We start from the raw sequence: 14,421 nt of genomic DNA, 5'->3' as shown, positions 1-14,421 counted from the left end.
TTTGACTCAGCTTTCTGCTAGTGCACCTGAGGAGAGTGGTAGAGGGTGGCCAAGTGCTGGGGCCCCTGCATCCATGTGGTAGATCCAGAAGGAATTTCAGCCTCCAGGCTTCTCCCCGAACCAGCCATAGACATTAAGGCCATTTAGGAAATAAATCAGCAAATGGAAGATCCACGTTCATTCTCTCTCTGTCTCTAACTCTGCCTTTCAAACCAATCAGTCATTCAAAAAAGTTTATGGTGATGGGCTTTTCACACAGCATTTGGAGTACCACTTCTTTTAATTTTACTTTTCATGAACTAAAAAATATCCTATTCTAGCCTTTCTGCTAACCTTCAACTTGCGTATCTTTCCTTGTGCCCTTGTTACTTTGCTTAATTTGAAAATTGGACAGGCAGGTGCTGTGGCATAGGAAGTTAAGCTTCCACCTTCGGCGCTAGCATCCTATATGAGCACCGATTTGGGTCCCGGTGGCTCCAGTGCTAATTCCTGCTGGTGGCCTGGAAAGGCAGCAGAGGATTGCCTAAGTCCTTGAGTCCCTGTACCCATGTGAGAGACTCAGAGAGATCTGGGCTCCTGGCTTTTGGTGGGCCAGCTCCAACCTTTTCAAAATAAATTCTTTAAAAAACGTAAAATATTTTGTTCCAAAATGTTTTTTAAAAGTATTTATTTCTTTTTATTTGAAAGCCAGATACACAGAGAGGAGGAGCAACAGAGAAGATCTTCCATCTAATAACTCATTCCCCAAGTGGCAGAAACGGCTGGAACTGAGCCAATCCCAAGCCAGGAGCCCGGAGCCTCTTCCAGGTCTCTCACGTGGGTGCAGGGTCTTAAAGCTTTGGGTCGTCCTCCACTGCTTTCCCAGGTCACAAGCAGGGAGCTGGATTGGAAGTGGAGCTGCCAGGATTAGAACTGGCAACTATCTGGGATCCCGGGCACGTGCAAGGCAAGAACTTTAGCCGCTAGGCTACTACCCTTGGCCCCAAAATGTTTTTTTCTTTCTAAGACTCATTTTTATTTTTATTGGAAAGGCAGATTTACAGAGAGGAAGAGAGACAGAGAAACATTTTCTGTCCGCTGGTTCACTCCTCAAGTGGCCATAATGGCCGGAGCTGAGGCAATCTGAAGCCAGGAGCCAGGAGCTTCTTCCGAGTCTTCCTCGTGGGTGCAGGGGGTGCCAAGGCTTTGGCCTTTCCTCTACTGCTTTCCCAGGCCACAAGCAGGGAACTGGATGGGAAGTGGGACAGCCAGGACACAAAGAAGCACCTATGTGGAAAGCCAGTGCTTTCAAGGGTAGGACTGGCTAATTGAGTCATCACACCAAGCTCAGCACAAAACATTTTTAAAGATGTATTTTATTTATTTGAAAGGCATAGTGATTGGAACAGAGACACAAACAGGGAAAGAGATATACCCCAAGATTCCCTCTCCGGAGGGCTGCAACAACTGGGCCGCGTCAAAAGCAGGAAGCTTTAATTGCGCCCATGCCTCTCACAAGGGTGACAGGGCTCCAGGTGTTTGGGCCACTTTCTGCTGCCCAGGCACATCAGCGGAGAGCTGGATTGGAAGTAGAACAGCAGCCAAGACTCAAACTGGCACTCTGGTATGGAACACTGGCATCAAAAGCCATGGTTTAACCCACTGTGCCACAATGCAGTCCCTAAATGCAAAACATTTTGTGGGACAGGCATTTGACCTGACACTTAGGATGTCACTTGGGATGCCTGTGTGTTTGAGTTCAAGTCCTGGCTCTCTTCTTGAGGCAGCTTTCTGTTTATATACATCTTGGAAAAGTTGCTGACTTTTAGTTACAGTCTGGTCCAGCCCTGGCTGCATCTGGGCAGTAAACCAGAGGATGGGAGTTCTTTCTGTGTGTCTGTGTCCCTCCATCTGCCTTTCTAATAAAAAAAATGATTGGAGATTATTGATATAGTTACTTGTTCCAATAGGAACTTTGTTCTATGAACTTTTTGAAGTTCTCTTGTAAAGTGTTCATGTGGGAGGCAGCAGAGATAACTTGATGAAGAATCTACTTTTTTTTTTTTTTAAGATTTACTTATTTTTATTTCAAAGTCAGATATATATAGAGAGGAGGAGAGACAGACAGAAATATCCTCCATCCGATGATTCACTCCCCAAGTGACCACAACGGCTGGTGCTGTGCCGATCTGAAGCCAGGAGCTCTTCCGGGTCTTCCACGCAGGTGGAGGGTCCCAAGGCTTTGGGCCATCCTCGGCTGCCTTCCCAGCCCACAAGTAGGGAGCTGGATGAGAAGTGGGGCCACCGGGATTAGAACCGGCGCCCATATGGGATCCTGGTGTGTTCAAAGCGAGGACTTTAGCTGCTAAGCCCTACACTGAGCCCTAAATCCACTTTTTTACATGAAGAACGAGTTAGGAGTTTAAATGCTCTTGATGTCCATTTAGATCTACCTTAGGAACTCCGCGTTTCTAGGAGTTAAGGTACTCAGAAGGTACTTGTGGCGGGTGTAGGACACGTTCAACAAGGACACAAAAAAGATCTCATAGCGTGTCTGTCTTCTGGGAACTTCCAGACAGGGAGAAGCATGCCCAGGCATCTGCAAAGCAGGAAGTCAGAAGCAGAAAGTGAGCCATCCTTAGGTTCCCGGGACTATGGGCAGCTACCCCTGCAGGCAGCCTGGCAGTCAGATGGCATGAAGGGGTTTTAAGGGTAGGGTCAGGATGGAGCTAGGCCTAGCCCAGTGCGATGGCTCCATGGCTAAATCCTTGGCTTACATGTGCTAGGATCCCATATGAGTGCAAATTCACATCCTAGCTGTTCCACTTCCCTTCCAGCTCCCTGCTGCGGTCTGGGAATTCAGTAGAGGATGGCCCAAAGCCTTGGACCCTGCACCCACGTGTGGGAGACCTGGAAGAAGCTCCAGGCTTTGGATTGGCTCAGCTCTGGCCTGTTGTGGCCACTTGGGGAGTGAATCAGAGGAATAAAAATCTCTCTTGTTTTCTGTAAACCTCTCTTTCCAACAAAAATAAATAAATATTAAACAGAAAGGAAGAAGAGAGAGAGAGAGAGAGAAAGAAAGAAAGAAAGAAAGAAAGAAAGAAAGAAAGAAAGAAAGAAAGAAAGAAAGAAAGAAAGAAAAAAAAAAGAAAGAAAGAGAGAGAGAAAGAAGAAAGAATTTGATAAATTAATGACAATGCTAGAAGAGTGGTGGGACCCAGAATTTCGAGAGGGCCTTGAATGAAATGTAAGAGGAAAAAAACACCTGCTATAGGGACAGGCGTTCGGCACAGCAGTGAAGACTCCACAGGGCACACCTATATTCCACCTCAGATTGACTGGGCCTGAATCCAGCTCTGCCTCTTATTCCAGCTTTCTGCTAATGTGCACTGTGTAGGGCTCCAGTGGCCAGGTCCCTCCAGACCTGGAGTAACTGCCCGGCTCTCAGCTTCCACCTGGCCCAGCCCCAACCACAGTGACCGTTTCAGGGTGTTAATCCCTCTCTCTCTCTGTCTCTCTCTCCCCCTCCTCCTGAAAAATAAATTAAAACATCTTAAAAATACCTATTATGTACTGGATGCTTTATATATTATTCTTTTCTCATAATCAACCATGATGTAAAGAATTTCTCTGATTTTTTAAGATTTATTTTATTTTTATTTGAAAGTCAGACTTACATAGAGAAAGGAAGACAGAGATCTTCCATCTGCTGGTTAACTCCCCAAATGTCTGCAGTGGCTAAAACTGGGCTCATCTGAAGCCAGGAGCCTGGATCATGGAGCATCTCAAGTCTCCCACATGGGCCAGATGCATTAGCAAGGAGCTGAATCAGAAGTGGAGGAGCCAGGACAGAAACCAACACCCATACAAGATGCTGGCACCACAGGCAAATGCTGTACGCCATGGCGCCGGCGCCTTTCTTGCTGGTTTTTTGTTGTTGTTGTTGTTTTGTTTGTTTGTTTGTTTTGTAAGAGAAAATGGAGACCCAGAAAGGAAGAACCAAGGACGTGGAGCTTCTAACTGATCTGACCCATATTCAAAATCCCTGTGGTGATCCCACCATTCATGCTCCTTCCAGACCCCACTGACTCCCACAGCTTTGTTCTTTAAACTGGACACACTGAAAGCGCTACTATCATCCGTGCGTCATGCCACATATGATTCAAATGCATGGTGAAGTAAGCATAGGGGAAACTGACCTCATGTTCCCAGTGGGATCCCGACCTATGCCCTCCCCACAAGCCCCAGGCTGCAAGGTCAGGAGACCTGGTCAGCATAGATCAGGGTGGGGGATCCTCCTGACTCATATTGCTGCCCTCAGTGATTCTGCTCCCCGTCCCCAACCCAACTAGCTGTTAGCCAGTTGGGTGACTAAGTCCCAAATGACGTGACAGGCTGGAAAAGACAGAGTACAGGAGTGAGAAGTGACAGAGACCTTTCCAAGGCTGATGCACCCAGGAAATGATGAGATTTGGGGACCAGCTCCTGCTAACCCCCTGCACGGGCTTTCTCATCTCTTTTCTCCTTTTTCCTACCCCTCAGATACTTACTCTGGCCTCTCACAGGCCTGTGGGAATACAATCACATTCTAAAAGCCAGGGAGCCAGGAGGAGGCAGAATAAAATAGCAAAGGTGACTGTTAAATAGTTTAGCTCATTTAAATTCTCGGGGGAGGGAGGTGTTGAGATCTTTAAGTCCCTAACATGTGGCTTCTGGTCTCCCAGCAGAGCCTAGAGGCTCTAGAAGACCTCCAGCCTTCAGGAGTCCCCAGGAGATATCCAAACAAATTCCCCCAGAGCAAGGACAGCTGCAAGGACCAGCTCTTCCCACAGCATCAGTGCCTGCCCCTAGACCAGGCTTACCTAGCTCTTCTTCCTTCTAGATTAATCATGTCTCAATGCATGGGTCAAGGGTTAGGACATATGGCCAGCTTGTCCACCAAACAGAACTTACTTCTTTACTGCTTTTTCCCTCCTCTTCAAGATTCACTTGTTTGGGGTCAACACAATGGCTCAACAGGATAATCCTGGACCTACCAGCACCAGCATTCCACATGGGCACTGGTTCATGACCTGGATGTTCCACTTCCTATTCAGCTCCTTGCTTATAGTCTGGGAAAGCAGTAGAGGACAGCCCAAAGCCTTGGGACCCTGTACCCACATGTGAGACCCAGAGGAAGCTCCCGGCTCATGGCTTCAGCTCAATTCCTGTTGTTGCAGCCACTTGGGGAGTGAACTACCAGATGGAAAACCCACTCTCTCTCACTCTTTCTCTCTGTCCTCTGTATAACTCAGTCTTTTAAATAAATTTTTTTTAAAAAGTAAATTATTTGAAAGTCAGAATGACAGACGTAGATGTGGAGATCCCACTACCAACAGGCTCACTGCCCTAAGTGCCTGCACCAGCCAAGCTTGGGGCAGGCAGCAGCCAGGAGCCAGGAGCCCCATCCCTGTCTAGTGGCCTAAGAGCTGTGCCACCTTTTTTCTCACAAATTGGGAATAGAAGAGGGAACAAAAGAGTTTGTACAGAAATAGTTTTAATCAAAATGTTTGAAACAGTCACAAACTGAATAGTAGGGTTCTGCAGTTGTCTTCTAAGGATTGGGAGACACTGGGTTATGGCCAGGGGCAAATGTTTACAGAAGTCTTTTCTTAAAAAAAGATTTGTTTATTTTTATTGCAAAGTCAGATAGACAGAGAGGAACATTTTCCGTCCAATGACTCACTCCCCAACCAGCCACAGCTGCCAGTCTGTGCCGATCCAAAGCCAGGAGCCAGGAACTTCCTCCAGGTCTCCCACTTGGGTGCAGGGTCCCAAGGTTTTGGGCCATCTTCGACTGCTTTCCCAGGCCACAAGCAGGGAGCTGGATGGGAAGTGGAGCTGCCGGGATTAGAACCAATGCCCAAATGAGATCCTGGGCATTCAAGAAAAGGACTTTAGCCTTTAGGCCATCACGCCGGACCCCTTTCTTTTTTTCTTATTTTATTTTATTTTTATTTGAAAAACAGAGTTACAAAAAAATAAAGACTTCTTCCATCCACTGGTTCATTCCCCAAATGGCTGAAACAGCCAGTGCTCAGGCAATACGAAGCCAGGAGCCAGGAACATTCTCTAGGTCTCCAACATGGTGCAGGAATCCAAGAACCTGAGATAATCTTCCTCTGCTTTCCTGGCTGTAAGCAAAGAGCTGCATAGGAAGTGGGGCAGCTAGGAGTTAAAGCAGTGCCCATACTGGATGCCAGCACTACAGGCAAAGAATCAGCCTGCAGAACCACTGTACTGGCCCCCTGTAGAGGTTGCTAAGGAAAAACTAAGCTTAAGTCCATCATCCTTGCTCTCTGACAACTACCCACAGCTTGTCTGTGGGGGAGGAGTGGTTGAGGAAAGAGCGATGGGGTAGATTGGAGGGCTGCACATCCCAGTCTATAAACAGGACCTGAAAGTGAGAGCTGAAAGGAGAAAAACTACAGTCGAAACTAAGTTAGGGCTGGCCCATGTCCTGTCTTTGATTCAGAGAGAGGTGTGTATGTGGGTGTGTGGGTGGGTGTTGGTATATGTGTGTGGAGGGGGTGTGTTGGCATGTGTGTGTGGAGATGTGTTGGTGTGTGGAGGCGTGTTTAGAGGGTGTATTGGAGTGTGTGGGGGTTGTTGGCATATTGCGTGGAGGAGTATGTTGGCGTGTGTGTGGGGGTGGGTGTTGGTGTGTTTGGAGGGGAGGTTGCTAGTATGTGTGTGGAGGAGCTCTGTTGGTGTGTGTGTGTGAAGGGGTGTGTTGGCGTGTGTGTATGGAGGGGATATGTTGGTGTGGGGGAGTGTTGGCATGTGTGTGGAAGTGTGTGTGGGTCTGTGCGCGGGGATGTGTTGACATGTGTATGTGTTAACGTGTATATGTGGAGGAGTGAGTTGGTGTGTGTGTAGAGGGGTGTTGACATGTGTGTGGAGGGTGATGGCATGTGTGTAGGGGTGTTGGCATGTGTGTGGAGGGGTGTGTTGTATGTGTATGTGGGAGTGATGGTGTGTGTGTATGTAGGGGGTGTGTTGGCATGTGTGTCAAGGGGTGTTGGCAAGTATGTGTGGAGGGGTGAGGGGTGTGATACATGTGTGTGTAAATGTGTGTGTGGAGGGGTGTGATACATGTGTGTGTAAATGTGTGTGTGGAGGGCTGTTGGCCTATGGCCTATGTTCTCCTTAGAAACCTGAGAGTCAAAATAAAAGGAGCTTTCTTTGGCTGAATGGGATTGAGTTCTCCAAACTGTTATACCGAAAACCTCTGTTTTTGAGAAGACAACCCCCTCCCCACGCACACATGCGAGCACCACGCACATCCCCTCCCTTAGTCATGAGTTCCTAGAAGCCATATGGAAAGTGACCGCCAGGACAGCATGCAGCTGGAACTGATTAGTGACAGGGAAGTGGGGAGGAGTTTGGGGATGACTCAGGAACTGAGCCAGCACATTCTGTCCCTGGGATGCCCCAAGCTTCCTCAGCCCCCATCGGGAGCACTTCCCGTTTGCCGTGGCACCCACTCAGACCCTACCTACATCAGCTCTGTGGAAAGGACAGCAGGGCCCTACTCACAAAGTACTCCAGTTCCTGCCAACATCTAGGGGAGACCAGGATCCCTATCGCAAAATTGGTGCCGCAACTCAGGACTTCCCTGGAAATTGCTGGAAACTTCTGTTGGCAGTTCCGTTTTGTCTCAGAAACTGGGATTGTGGGGAACTGATGGCTTTTGGGGAGGGGAGTGGTTCTCCTTCTGTGAATTGGTGAGTTTAATGGTAACCAAATTGATCTTTGTTGCTTTTGCCAAAGGAAGTAAGGGGTGACAGGCCACTTTTGCCTCCCATCCTCACTCTGTGACTCCAGGAAACAGACTAGCCCTGATCTCTGGGAACTCTACTCGGTCTGGAAAATCTGTGTTTGTGCCATTTGGGTTGTCATTGTGGTGGCTGGCAGAGGGCCTGATGGGTGGTTGCCAAGGAAGAGAGCTGAGTTCTGACTTCCCTTACAACAGAGGGTTGGGAGCTGGATGGACAAGACCAGTCCCGCTTCTGCCAGTCCAGCAGCTGCCAGGAGGACTTTTGACCAAGAAAGTTGCCTTTTTTTTGGTTTTAAGATTTATTTTTTTGAAAGGTAGAATTACAGAGAGAGACAGAGAAAGAGACATCTTCCATCCACTGGTTCATTCCTCAAATGGCTGCAATAGCCAGAACTGAGGCAATCAGAAGAGCTTCTTCTGGGTCTCCCATGTGGGTGCAGGGATCCAAGCACTTGGGCCATCCTCCACTGCTTTCCTGGACATCAGCAGCAGGCTGAATCGGAACTGGAGAAGGCAGGACTCCAACCAGCATCTATATGGGATGCTGACATCACAGGTGGAGGTTGAGCCTACTATGCCTTGGCACCTGCCCCATTTGCATCCTTTTAAAAAAAATTTATATCATTTTATGACACAGTTTCATAGGCTCTGGGGTTCCCACAACCCCTCTCCAAGCCCTCCCCCATATTGAATTCTTCCATATTGTTACAGTAGTACAGATCATATCCAGTCATGATTCCTTCATTGCGGGTATGGACCATGCGGAGAGTCCAGCATCTTATTGTCCAGATAAATTCAACAGTTTCATTGGGAGACCATCCTTAGTTTGCATCCTAACCCTTGTCCTGGGTGACCCTGGCCAGCTGAGTAATGAATTATCCTTACAGACATGGCCCTATCTTAATTCCTATGACCTGTGGATCTGTCCTTGTACGTCATTTAAGAGTGTGATGCAGTTAAAGGGAGGCGGAAGACAGAAGCGAATGGAAATGCTGTCATAACTTTACAGTACACACCCTGTATCTTTTTGCTGCACATTCAGATAAAAAAAATTTTAAGATTTAAGTATTTATTGAGAGGCAGAACATCAGCGACAAACAGAAAAGACCTATCCATTGGTTCTCTCCTCCTAGGACCACAACAGCCCCAGGTCAGGGCCAGTGCCCGACTTGGGTGGCAGGACCCCAGTACTTGGAGTGTCTTTCATTGCCTTCCCGGGCACATGAGCTGAGAGTTAGACTGGAAATGGAGTGTCTGCGAGTCAGACTGATGCTTCTGTGAGATGCCAGTGTTGTAAGAAGCATTTTAACTAGCTACACTACAAGCCAGTTCCTCAAATCTGTTTTTATAGTTCGCAACCAATAATGACAAAAATCCAAAAATATACTTCCTTTGAAGTTCAGTTTCAATCTTTAGAATTTATGCATAGGACAAGCTTCACAAGAATCAATTTTTTAAAAAGTATTTAAAGTATTTTTTTTCTCTAAAAATGATCCCATGAAGAGGAACTAGGGCAGTGGCTCAATAAGCTTATCTTCCTCCCATAATTTCTGGCATCCCATATAGGTGCTGCTTTGAATCCTGATTTATTTGCAATCTATCCTGGTACAGCAGCAGAGGATGGCCCAGGGCCCCTGTACCCATGTGGGACACACACACACACACAAAAACCTTCTGGCTCTTAGCCTCAGGTTGGCTCAGCTACATGCATTCCAGCCATTTGGGGAGTGGATGGAAGATCTCTCTCTTTCCCTGTATCTCCTTTTTTTCTGTAAATCTGCCTTTCTAATAAAAACAAACAAATCTTAAAAAAAAAAAAAAAAAGATCGGCATACTAGAAAGAGGCTCTGTCCTGTGCCTGGGCATCCCTGCCCTCCTGCCTCACGTGCACTTCATAGGTGTCTCTGACCAAGACAAGACACACAGGGAGCAGGTGCTGGGCTCTTAGGGAAAGACGTGACTTCTCTCTCGCAAAAGCTCAGTGTCAACGCATGCTCACGTACACAACTGACAACATTCCATGCTCTTAGCCACAAACCACAGCTACGACCCTGTTTCTGGAATCTTTTTTTTCTTTATTTTTGTCAATCTTTACATGGTTAATTAGGGCGCAAAGGTTCAACGACTACAGGAAACTATTATTTCCACATTCTTTTTCTGTATCTGGGATAAATGGGGGGAGATAAAAGGAGAATCAGGTAATCCCACCCATCCCAGGTCCCCGGTGTGGGTCATGCTCCAAGGGTCTTGCTCAAGTGGTTTTGATAGTTCAACAGTTATGAATTGCTACCAGTCTTGCCACTCCAAGCACGATGAGGTCATTGAAGAATCCACTGATTGACATAGTCTGCCTTAGAGTCTCCGTTCGCCCAGTTTTTCACTGCCAACACATGGCTGGGGTAGTTGATTGATTTGTTCTGTCCTCTGTTGTGGTGCCCTCCACTACTCTGTCTGAGCCTCTTAAGAGGCTCGGCTATGGCAATAGCACTCCATGGCAGACCATGAAACCTGCACTTCTCTTCGTGGTTAGGGTTCTGAGTCCGACAGTTCCATTGAGGAGATCCCCAAAGAAACTTTGTCTGAAGTGATCCCAGACCAGATTCTTCTACTTGCAAATACAGGGCCCGGCACAGTCCATCGCCCCAATCAGCTGGTGGTTGCATTTACTGGGTTGGTTCTGTTTCCAGACCTGTCTTCCACTTGAACCAATGGGTGTTGCAGTCCAGCCTGATTCTGCCCAGCACACACTCGGCCCTCATGTAAAGCAGTGGGAGCTGCAGCCTAGTCAGACACAAGCGTGTTGTGTATTGTCTTCTCTACGTTTCAATTAATAAATAAATAAACAAATGAAAAGGAGAAGCAGATGCTAAGTAGCACTGAAGCCAAGGTGGCACTCTCAGAGCTTCTGCTAAGGGATGCAAGCATCTTTCGCGGTAGCTTCACCATTCCTGCCGCTAGGAGGGAGCATAGAAAGCAAATGTACCCTGTTGATTCCAGATTCGCTATCTTCCTCAATTTGTTCAGCGGCTTCGACTTGTAAGCTTAGAGAGAGATTGCAGGGAAAAAAGAGCCAGTCAGCCACTCAGGAAACCTGCCACAGTCTAGGTGCCAGGTAACTCGCAAACACGAGCGCCTCCTGGCTCCACCTAGTGGACGATAAGAAACTGACACCTAGATTCCGAGTCCGCGAAGGCAAAGGATTAGTCTCCTGTTTCCACATCAAGGTAATGCAAGGATAGAATTGCTAAATAAGTAATGAGACTGCCTCGGGAACAGAAAACTAAGCCAGCCAATCGATTCTTGACATTTTGCCTAATATCAAGGGTAGAAAACAAGGCCAGGACTAATTTACAATATGGGAAGCTGAAGGATCCACTGGGAAAACAGAAAATGAATGTCTCTCTGCCTCACCCCATTCCAAATACAGGAACCAGGAGTATGTGTGATGCTGCCATATTGGTTGCTTGACTGATTTACAAACCTTTCTTTCTTTTTAAAAAATTTGTTTGATAATCTTTACATAGTTGATTAGGGAACAAAGGGTCAAGGTTTACAGGAAAGCGGGTAAGACCACTGCTTCCACATTTTGTGTGTGTATCTGGGGTAAGGAGGGAGACAAAGGGAGAAGCCCCACCCAATCTCCCACCCATCCCAGGGTCCCCATGTGGGGCATGCTCCGAGGGCACTGCTCAAGTGGTTTTCATAGTTCAACAGTTCTGAATTGCTGCTGATCTCGCCATTCCAATCACAATGAAATTTCTCCATAATCCACTGGCTGAAATATTCCACCTTAGGGGCCTCTGTTGTGGTACCTGGTGTCCTCTGCAGGCTCCGATGGACTGCCATTTCCTCCACGTGCACTTGGATATGTGTCTATGACACATGCACTCCCCAAAGAGCCACAAGAGCCAGGGTCAGGCTAGGCTCAACACAGGAGTTTCCACAGGGTTTGCAGGGATACAGTCACTCAGGCTATTTCTTGCTGCTTTCCCAGGAGTGTTAGCAGGGCACTGGATACAAGTGAAGCAGCCAGGACTCAAACTGGCACCCATTTGGGAGGTCAGTGCCATAGGCTGTAGCTTAACTCACTGCACAATGATGCCAACGCTGAAACTATTGTACACACGATATATATCCACATGTATGCTAACTTCCACGTTCACACGTTGCAGCCCTGACCCCTGATGTGATGATGTTGAGATGGAGCCTGTAGAGGGTTGGCACGTTCACCTGAGGTCACGAGGGTAGGGCTGTCGTGATGAAAATGGTGCCATTCTAAGGTGAGACGAAAGGGGTGAGCAGTGAGCTCCTCTCTGGCATCCCATATAGGGGCTGCACTACAAACTCTAGTTACTCAGTTTCTTTCCCACTTAGCTCCCTGCTGATGTGCCTGGGGAAGCAGAGGATGGCCCAAGGACTTGGGCTCCTGAACCATTTGGGACCTGGATAGAGCTGCTGGCACCTGGCTTCTGCCTGGCCCAGCCCTGGCTACTGCAGGCACTTGGACGGTGGGGGACGACTAGCATAAGGAAGACTCATCTCTCCCTTTTTCTCACTCTTCTGTTCAAATGAATAAACAATTATTTAAAAAAAAAAAAAAAGAAGGCAGGACAGCTGGACAGGCTTGATTTCTCTCCAAGAGCACACGGGAAGACGGCACGCTCCTAGAAGCCACGGAGAATCCTTACAGGGAAGCCCAGCTGGCAGCACATGCACGGTAGCCTCCGCAGTCCTTGGAGTTCTGAGAAATAAGGGCATATGACCTGACGCGATGACTCAATGGCTAAATCCTTGCCTTGCATTGGCCAGGATCTCATATGGGCAACAGCTGTTGTCCTAGCTGCTCCACTTGCAGCCCCTACCTGACCCGCCCTTTCCAGCAGCTGACTATAAAGACCACTGCGGGCGTGGCTATCAGAGGGCTTGCCCTTTACAGTAGCATCTTAGGCACTGTCTGAGACGGTGTAGGTCAAGTGTATCTGTAGGAACAGGTGTTTGCCTCCTGGGACACCTGCATCCCATATCTGAGTCCCTGATTCCAGTCTCATATCTTTCTATCCTGGGAGTCAGCAGGTGACGGCATGAATACTTGGGTCCCTGCCACCCCTGTGGAAGATTCAGATTAGGTTCCAGCCTCCTAGCTTTGGGTTGGCCCAGCCCTAGCCACTGCATGCCTCAAGGACTGAAGCAGTAGATGGAGGATCTACCTTTCAGTAAAGTGAAAATAAAAGTTATTAAAAAAAGAAAAAAGATTGGCCCAGCATGGTAGCCTAGTGGCTAAAGTCCTCGCCTTGCAGGCACTGGGATCTCATATGGGCACCGGTTCATGTCCCAGCCTCTGCTTCCCATCCAACAGATAGAAGATATTTCTCAGTCTTTCCTCCTCTCTGTATCTTTCTAATGAAAAAAAAATTTTTTTTTGGAAAGGCAGATTTATAAAGGAAAAACAGAAAGATCTTCCATCTGATGGTTTACTTCCCAAGTGACTGCAATAGCTGGAGCTGATCCAGTCTGAAGCTAGGTGCTTCTTCTTGGTCTCCCATGGGGTTGCAGGGTCCCAAAGCCCTGAATCTTCCTCTGCTGCCCTCCCAGGCCACAAGCAGGGAGCTGGATAGAAAGTGGAGGAGCCGAGATATAAACTGGTGCCCATATGGGATGCCAGCACTCGAAGGTGGATTAACTTGTTGAGCCATGGCGCCATCTCCAAAAATAAAGTTTTAATCTATCTTCAGAAACAAAACATCCAAGCCCAGCAGCCCAGCAGGAGAACACACAATAAGCATACCAAGGTAACTTCATTCCAAGTTTGATTTTAACATATTTGTTTCCTAAAATCTAAGCAATCAGGTACAGAAATCAGTGCTGCTAATTTGGTCAGACATTTACGATTTTTAAAAAGTGAAAAGGGGCGAGCAGTGTTGCCATGCATGCAGTGGATTGTGCCACACTGCAGAGCTAGCACTCACTACAGGGCACAGCCACACGCCAGCTGTGCTGCTGCCCATCCATCTCACTGTCCCGGCCCTGCCACCCGTGCAGATGAGAGACCCAGATGGAGTTCCTGATGGCAGGCTCAGCCTGGCCTAGCCCTGGCTGCTGCAGACATATGGGGAGTAAGCCGGTGGATGTCAGATGTCTCTTTTTGCCTTTCAAATAAAATAAAACTTTTTAAAAATTAAAAAAATATTACTCCCAACACTTCTCTTCCTGTGCCAAAGACAGGAGAAAAAATACCTCTTAGAAACAGAACTGAGAGCCCAGCATGACAGCATGGTGGTTAAAGTCTTCACCTTGCATGTGCCAGGATCCCATATGGGCGCCGGTTCTAATCCCAGCTGCCCTGCTTCCCATCTAGCAACCTGCTTGTGGCCTGGGAAAGCAGTCAAGGACAGCCCAAAGCTTTGGGACCCTGCACCCGTGTGGGATACCCAGAGAAGCTCCTGGCTCCTGGCTTCGGATTGGCTCAGTTCCAGCCATTGTGGCCACTTGGGGAGTGAACCATCAGATGGAAGATCTTCCTCTCTGTCTCTACTCCTTTGTGTATCTGCCTTTCCAATAAAAATTAAAAAAAAAAACAACAACAACAAAAAAAAAACAGAAAGAAACAGAGCTGAAAGAGGCAA

This window comes from Ochotona curzoniae, unplaced genomic scaffold, assembly GCF_017591425.1.
Source record: "Ochotona curzoniae isolate NIBS_2020 unplaced genomic scaffold, NIBS_Ocur_1.0 contig_1014, whole genome shotgun sequence".
NCBI classification, from domain to species: Eukaryota; Metazoa; Chordata; class Mammalia; order Lagomorpha; family Ochotonidae; genus Ochotona; species Ochotona curzoniae.
The sequence above is the reverse complement of the archived record's forward strand: the minus strand, read 5'-3'. Positions refer to the sequence as shown.